Raw genomic sequence first — 9,104 nt, forward strand, 5'->3', positions numbered from 1 at the left:
CACCACAGCTCAGCATTCCTAACTGAGATGTCGATTCACAGTGGAACAGAGGGTCTGGGAGCAGGAGCGTGGGAACCGGAGAACTGGTTCAGGGTGAGAAACATTGTTGCCAGTAAGCAGACGGGCAGAGAAGACAAGAGGGAAGAGGTCCACAGTGAGGAGTGCCTGCCCCTGTGAGCTGCCGGGCCATGATGGCAGCTGGATGCTCCTGGCTCACCCGCGGTGGGGAGGAGTCATGGGCATAGCCTCTCTCTCTCTTGGTGCCTGCAGTGGGCAGAGGAGGGACCCCTGTGGGCCAAGCTAAGGTACTCAGGGATAACAAGGGCCCTTAGGCCCTCAGGTGGGGCTGGATTAAAGCGCTGGCAGGCAGCCAAGAGCAGGCTTAGAGCACCAGCAGCAGGGAGGCAGCCGAAAACAAAAAAACCCAGAGAGAGGCCCAACTCTGAGACATTGTGTTTACACCTGAGCCACTGGTGTCCCGCTGCAACAGGCACCTCCAAACCCGACTGAAACGACAGTGCACCACTGCTGACTCACTCCCAGGGGAAGGAGCCACTATTGTACCCTCCCCCTCCCCACACACCGGCTCTTACAGACGAACAATAAAGGAAGCTCTGCTGGTCACAGAATAATGCAAAAAAACCCAAGGCGAGGAGAAGGACACTTACAGCTGAGACTCTAAGGAAACAGAAATATTAGTATCGATTCTATCGAACTGGTCCATTCTGGGGTCAGTTCTATTTTTTTTTCCTTTATTAATTATGATCTTAGTCCTAAGGGATCTACAAGTTTTATAACATATTTTTTATACTTTTTTTTTATTTTTAGCCTTTTTATATACTTCTATTTCTAGCTAAGATTATTGTAGTGCAGACTATATATCTCTCCTACTTTTTTTATCTCTATCTTTTATACATTTCTCTTTCTTTGTTTTTATTTGCATATTTCCAATCACACTATGCTCTTCTGTTGCCCTGTCTTCCATCCTTTTTTTAGCTTATTTTATCTTAACATACTTATAAGCAACACTATTGATCTGCTCAGACTTCTTGCTCTATTCTCCAGATGACACTGCCTTGATATTTAATATTAGGATTTTGTCTTTATCTTAGTTCTTAGTATAATTGTCTAATTTCATTCTGAGAATCTCCATTCTGTCTGGTAGTACTCTACCTCTTTTTTATATTTGATCCTAGCTTTCAATATCTCCCTGAATTTTTATGTGTGTAAGGTGTTATTTGTTTGTTTGTTTTTGCTTTTGGTTCTGTTTTGTTCTGTTCTGGTTTTGAATTTCTGTTGGTTTCTTGTTTGAATGTCTGATAGCATACTGGGGTTCTTCTGTCAGGTTTTTCTAGTGCCTTATGTTCTATTGGATTCAGTAATTGTGTGTCTTATACATGTACGTGTTTCTTAGACTTAGTATTTGTTTGACCCAACACTCCGTCATTAGTCTGGGGCTTGGACAGTCTTCTTTAAACTCCTCTATCGCCAGGACAAGCAACCCCAGAAGTTTGGACTACCATGAGGAAACAAAGAAATACCATGCAGGCAAAGGAGCAGGAAAAAAACCCACAAGACCAAATAAATGAGGAGGAAACAGGAAAAATGCCTGAAAAAGAATTTAGAGTAATGATAGTAAAAATGATACAAAATCTTGATGACAAAATAGAGAAAGTACAAGAAACAGTTCATAAGAATTCAGAAAAACAAACAGCAATGGATAACAAAATAAATTAAATTAAAAATACTCTAGATGCTATAACCAGCAGAATGACTGAGGCAGAAGAATGAATAAGTGAGTTGGAAGATCGAATAGGGGAAATAACTGCCACAGAGCAGGAAAAAGAAAAAAGAATAAAAAGAATAGAAGACAGTCTCAGAGACCTCAGTGATAACATTAAGCGTACCAACATTCGAATTATAGGCATCCCAGAAGAAGAAGAAAACAAGAAAGGGTCTGAGAAAATATTTGAAGAGGTTCTAGTGGAAAACTTCCCCAACATGGGAAAGGAAATAATGAACCAAGTCCAAGAAGCACAGAGAGTCCCATACAGAATAAACCCAAGGGGAAATACACCAAGACACATATTAATCAAAGTAACGACAATTAAACACAAAGAAAAAATATTAAAAGCAGCAAGAGAAAAGCAACAAACAACATATAAGGGAAAACCCATAAGGATAACAGCTGACCTTTCTCCAGAAACTCTGCAGGCCCGAAGGGAATGGCAGGATATACTGAAAGTCCTGAAAGAGAGAAACCTACAGCCAAGAATACTCTACCCAGCAAGAATCTCATTCAGATTTGAGGGAGAAATCAAAAGCTTTCCAGACAAGCAAAAGTTAAGAGAATTCAGCACCACCAAACCAGCTTTACAACAAGAGCTAAAGGAACTTCTCTAAGTAGGACACACAAGAAAAGGAAAACACCTACAAATACAAACCCAAAACAATGAAGAAAATGGTAATTGGAACACACATGCCAGTAATCACCTTAAATGTAAATGGATTAAATGCTCCAACCAAAAGACACAGACTGGCTGAATGGATACAAAAACAAGACCCTTCTACATGCTGCCTACAAGAAACCCACTTCAGACCAAGGGATACATATAGACTGAAAGGAAAGGGATGGAAAAAGATATTCCATGCAAATGGAAGTCAAGAGAAAGCTGGAGTAGCAATACTCATATCAGACAAATTAGACTTGAAAGTAAAGACTATTACAAGAGACAAGGAAGGACACTACCTAATGATCAAGGGATCCATTCAAGAAGAACATATCACAATGGTAAATATCTATGCCCCCAACATAGGAGCACCTCAATACATAAGGCAAATGCTAACAGCTATAAAAGGGGACATCGACAGGAACACAATAATAGTGGGAGACTTGAACACCCCACTTACATCAATGGACAGATCATCCAAACAGAAAATGAATAAAGACACACAAGCTTTAAATGACACATTAGACCATCTCGACTTAATTGATATTTATAGGATCTTCCATCCAAAAACGACAGACTACACTTTCTTCTCAAGTGCACACGGAACATTTTCCAGGATAGATCACATCTTGGGTCACAAATCAAACCTCAGCAAATTCAAGAAAATTGAAATCATATCAAGCATCTTCTCAGACCACAACGCCATGAGACTAGATATCAATTACAGGAAAAAAACTGCAAAAAATACAAACACATGGAGGCTAAAAAATTCACTCTTAAACAACCAAGAAATCACTAAAGAAATCAAAGAGGAAATCAAAAAATATCTATAAACAAACGACAACGAAAACCCAACAACCCAAAACCTATGGGATGCAGCAAAAGCAGTTCTAAGAGGGAAGTTTATAGCAATACAGTCCTACCTTAAGAAACAAGAAAATTATCGAATAGACAACCTAACCTTACACCTAAAACAATAAGAAAAAGAAGAACAAAGAAACCCCAAAGTGAGCAGAAGGAAAGAAATCATAAAGATCAGAGCAGAAATAAATGAAAAAGAAAGGAAGGAAGCCATAGCAAAAATTAATAAAACTAAAAGCTGGTTCTTTGAGAAGATTAACAAAATTGATAAACCATTAGCCAGACTCATCAAGAAAAATGGGAGAAGATGCAAATCAACAGAATTCGAAATGAAAAAAGAGAAGTAACAACGGACACCTCAGAAATACAAAAGATCATGAGAGACTACTACAAGCAACTATATGCCAATCAATTGGATAACCTGGAAGAAATGGATACATTCTTAGAAAAATACAATCTTCCAAGACTGAACCAGGAAGAAATAGAAACCATGAACAGACCAATCACAAGTATGGAAATTGAGGCAGTGATTAAAATTCTCCCAACACACAAAAGCCCAGGGCCAGATGGATTCACGGGCAAATTCTATCAAACATTTCAAGAAGAGCTAACACCTATCCTTCTCAAACTCCTACAAAATATAGCAGAAGGAGGAACACTCCCAAACTCATTCTACGAGGCTACCATCACCCTGATACCAAAACCAGGCAAAGATGTCACAAAAAAAGAAAATTACACACCAATATCACTGATGAATATAGATGCAAAAATCCTCAACAAAATACTAGCTAATAGAATCCAACAGCACATTAAAAAAATCATACACCATGATCAAGTGGGGTTTATCCCTGGGATGCAAGAATTCTTCAACATATGCAAATCAATCAATGTGATACATCATATCAACAAATTGAAAGATAAAAACCACATGATCATCTGAATAGATGCAGAAAAAGCTTTTGACAAAGTTCAACATCCATTCATGATAAAAGCTCTCCAGAAAATGGGCATAGAAGGAAATTACCTCAACATAATAAAAGCCATATATGAGAAACCAAAAGCCAACATCGTTCTCAATGGGGAAAAACTGAAAGAATTCCCTCTAAGAACAGGAACAAGACAAGGGTGTCCACTCTCACCATTATTATTCAACATAGTTTTGGAAGTTTTAACCACAGCAATCAGAGAAGAAAAAGGAAAAAAAGGAATACAAATTGGAAAAGAGGAAGTAAAATTGTCCCTCTTTGCAGCTGACATGATATTATATATAGAAAACCCTAAAGACTCTACCAGAAAACTGCTAGCACTCATTGATGAGTTTAGTAAAGTAGCAGGATACAAAATTAATGCACAGAAATCTCTTGCATTCCTATACACTAACAATGAAAAAGCACAAAGAGAAATTAAGGAAATTCTCCCATTCACCATTGCAACCCAAAGAATCAAATACCTAGGAATAAACCTGCCTAAGGAGGCAAAAGATCTGTATGCAGAAAACTTTAAGACATTGATGAAAGAAATCAAAGACGACACAAACAGATGGAGGGACATACCATGTTCCTGGATTGGAAGAATCAACATCGTGAAAATGACTGTACTACCCAAAGCAATTTACAGATTCAATGCAATCCCGATCAAATTACCAACAGCATTTTTCACAGAACTAGAGCAAGAAATCTTACGATTTGTATGGAAATGCAAAAGACCCTGAATAACCAAAGCAATCTTGAGAAGGAAAAATGGAGTTGGTGGAATCAGGCTTCCTGACTTCAAACTATACTACGAGGCCATAGTGATCAAGACAATATGGTACTGGCACAAAAACAGAAAGGAAGATCAATGGAATAGAATAGAGAACTCAGAAGTAAGCCCAAGCACGTATGGACACCTTATATTTGATAAAAGAGGCACGAATATACAATGGAAAAAAGACAGCCTCTTCAATAAGTGGTGCTGGGAAAACTGGACAGCTACATGTAAAAGAATGAAATTAGAACACTTCCTAACACCGTATACAAAAATAAACTCCAAATGGATTAAAGACCTAAATATAAGACCAGACACTATAAAAGTCCTAGCGGAAAACATAGGAAGAACACTCTATGATGTCCATCAAAGCAAGATCCTTTTTGACCCACCTCCTAGAATCATGGACATAAAATCAAGAATAAACAGATGGAACCTCATGAAACTTAAAAGCTTTTGTACAGTGAAAGAAACCATAAACAAGACAGGGAGGCACCCCTCAGGATGGGAAAAAATAGTTGCCAACGAAACAACGGACAAAGGATTAACCTCCAAAATATACAAGCAGCTCATGCAGCTTAATACCAAAAAAGCCAATAACCCAATCCACAAATGGGCGGAAGACCTAAATAGACATTTCTCCAAAGAAGACATACAGATGGCCAACAAACACATGAAAAGATGCTCAACAACACTAATCATCAGAGAAATGCAAGTCAAAGCCACGAGGTATCACCTCACACCAGTGAGAATGGCCATCATCACAAAATCTGGAAACAACAAATGTTGGAGAGGGTGTGGAGAAAAGGGAACTCTCCTGCACTGTTGGTGGGACTGTAAGTTGATCCAGCCAGTATGGAAAACAGTTTGGAGGTTCCTTCAAAAATTAAAAATTGAGCTACCATATGATCCAGTAATCCCACTCCTGGGCGTATACCCAGAGAAAACCATAATCCCAAAAGAAACATGTACCATAATGTTTATTGCAGCACTATTTACAATAGCCAGGACATGGGAGCAACCTAAATGCCCATCAACAAATGAATGGATAAAGAAGATGTGGCATATATATACAATGGATATTACTCAGCTATAAAAATGAAGGAGATGGAGTTATATGTCATGAGGTGGATAGACCTAGAGTCTGTCATACAGAGTGAGGTAAGTCAGAAAGAGAAAGACAAATATTGTATGCTAACTCATATATATGGAATCTTAAAAAAAAATGGTACTGATGCACTCAGTGACAAGACAAGAATAAGGACGCAGGTGCAGAGAATGGACTGGAAGACTCAAGGTTTGGGGGAGGCGGGGGGTGAAGGGAAAGCTGAGACGAAGTGAGAGTGTAGCATAGACATATGTATACTACCAACTGTAAAATAGATAGCCAGTGGGAAGTTGCTGTATAACAAAGGGAGATCAACTTGAGGATGGATGATGCCTTAGAGGGATGGGACGGGGAGGGTGAGGGGGAGTCGAGGGAGGGAGGGAATACGGGGATATGTGTATAAATACAGATGATTGACCTTGGTGTACCTCAAAAACTGGTACAGGAGTGTAAAGCAATTATATTCCAATAAAAAATAATAATCAATGCAATGAATATTGGGGCAAAGATTGGTAAAGAGATAAACAAAATACAAAGTCTAGAAATAGACCTTCATAAAGTAAATAAATAAATAAATAAAAATAAAAAACATAAATGTGCATGTATAACCTTATACAGAGTATTCTCATAAAGCCGTATAAAGAAGAGAGAAAAGAATATATGCAGTGTTTATCACTTGTTATTGTTAAATTCACCAAAAGTGCTTCTCACTTGTAAGATAACTTGAAATGTTACTAATGAAAGCCTAAACATTTTGTTAGGTTTTTTGTCATCATATTTCTGTACATTATCTATTATATATAATTAGCTTTATCCTATTTCATATCATTATTCAATTTGATAAAGTCTTTGGTAACTATTTGCTGAAGAAGTGTTGAGTGACTTATTAAAGTGCTCTTTGAGGCATGTTTTCCTTATCTGTTACATGATGGAAGGAATACATAACTTCTAGGATCGTATATATTTTTTAAAATACACATGCAAATGTAAACAACTAGAATTTATTGAGTGCTTACTAAGTATCATGTACCTTTCTATGTAGTTAATCTCAATTAAATAATTCAGTCCTTACAATAACCTTATTACATTGGTACTAAAAGTGTACATGTTTGTAGATGAGGAACAGGCTTTGGTGCAGAGAAATTCAGTGGTTTGATCAAGGTCACAAATTCACAACTATAACCATGTATTTAACAATTACTGGACAAATGATCATTTGTTAGTATCAGTACCAAAACATCTACTTAGCTTTAACAGATATTCAAATTTGGTATAAGTGCCATAATTTCCCACCACAGTCACATTTATTAAAATATGTATTGCTTTCAAAGTAAAATCTACATTATTCTTATCTACATATTGCAGTCTTTTCTAGAGTGATGCAGACAATAATGTTTTATTTAAATTTACGTTACCTTAGTGTGAATATAAATTGTGTTGAGAATCATTCTGTCATTCTTTTAATCAAATGGTCTGACCTATGGAACAATTATTTACTAATTTGAACTAGAATTTAGTCTTGATTAGAATATGCTGTTAATGTTAAATTTAATCTAACTTTTAAAGTAACAATCGTTATCTTATATTTTCTTAAAAGCTGGCATAATTTCTCAGTTACTGTCAGTCTCTTGTTAATAAGGAGAAAGAAATGAGAAATTATGTTATTGATGATATACAGAACTCTCAAGGGAGTTAAGAAAAATAAAATTTATATCCTATTTGTATAAAGTTATGGTATGTTTAATCATTGCTCTACCTAAAATACTTATGTATTTGTTGAAATGAATACATTACACAGGTAAATGAGATAGGAGTCTACTCTTTGGCATGCTACACTATTTCTGAAACTACGTTTGTGTTAGTAGAATGATAAAAACATTTTAATAAAGAAATAACTTGATTTTTGCCACAAATTTGCAGTTTGCTCACCATACCCCTTCATTCATCTTCCTGGATGTATATGTACTTGGTCCACACTTACCAGATTTTCTTATATTCAGTGTAACCATGTGATTGAGTTCCAGTTAACTGGATGAATATGCTAATGACATATCCAGGCCAGTCACAAAAAAAAATTTCCATATGTAATTCTGTTTTTTGTCTCCTTTACTCACCTCAGTGGTTAAGACCTCAAGGTCATAAGGAAGACTAGAGCCAAAGATGGATGGAATCTTGGTCTTTAAATGAATTTTATATGGGTAAAAAAATGACAGTACCCATGTATAAGCCAATGAGATTTTTCTGTTGATTGTAACTACATATTGTGTACCCTGACTAAAGAACTTCAAAGAAACAAATCCTTTCCCACTAAAGTAAATATTCTCATGACTTCTTAAAATACCTACTAAGTTTCTGCTAAAAATTTCAGTATATCTACCAGACACTTACTATTCTAATTTAACAAAAAGAATTTTCCAAGTCTAGAGGTTTATTTCACTAAATAAATACTAATATGTTGAAGTGTTTTGCATTAAGCTGAAAGCACTGAAATCAAATTAGATCAATCCTCTATCCAAAATACAAAACCAATTTTTGAAGTATGAAATATAGTTTATTAAAAAGGGGTTTATTGTTTTAGAAAAAATTGAAACCTGCATATGAGATGTGTATTGACTAAATAGCTACTCTCAAGAAAATTATAATCTCTGAATTTATTGTTTGATTTACTTATCTCCAAATAACTTGTTTAATAGGGAACAGTATTTCATTTAATTCACAAAACTATAGCTAGAAAGTATCTTTTATAAATTGACTGGCATATTGGTTGGGAGAACAAGATAATTTGTTTTAATATAGTTCCATGTTCACTTGTTCCTTTCATTTACTTCCCTTCGTATAATAAAATTCAAATGATGCAAAATTGTTGATGTTTTAAGACGTTGCCTTGTTACTCTCTTCAATTTGAATTATACAGTAGCTTTGTTTCAGCAAAAAATAAC

This window comes from Hippopotamus amphibius, chromosome 10 (genome assembly GCF_030028045.1).
Source record: "Hippopotamus amphibius kiboko isolate mHipAmp2 chromosome 10, mHipAmp2.hap2, whole genome shotgun sequence".
NCBI classification, from domain to species: domain Eukaryota; kingdom Metazoa; phylum Chordata; class Mammalia; order Artiodactyla; family Hippopotamidae; genus Hippopotamus; species Hippopotamus amphibius.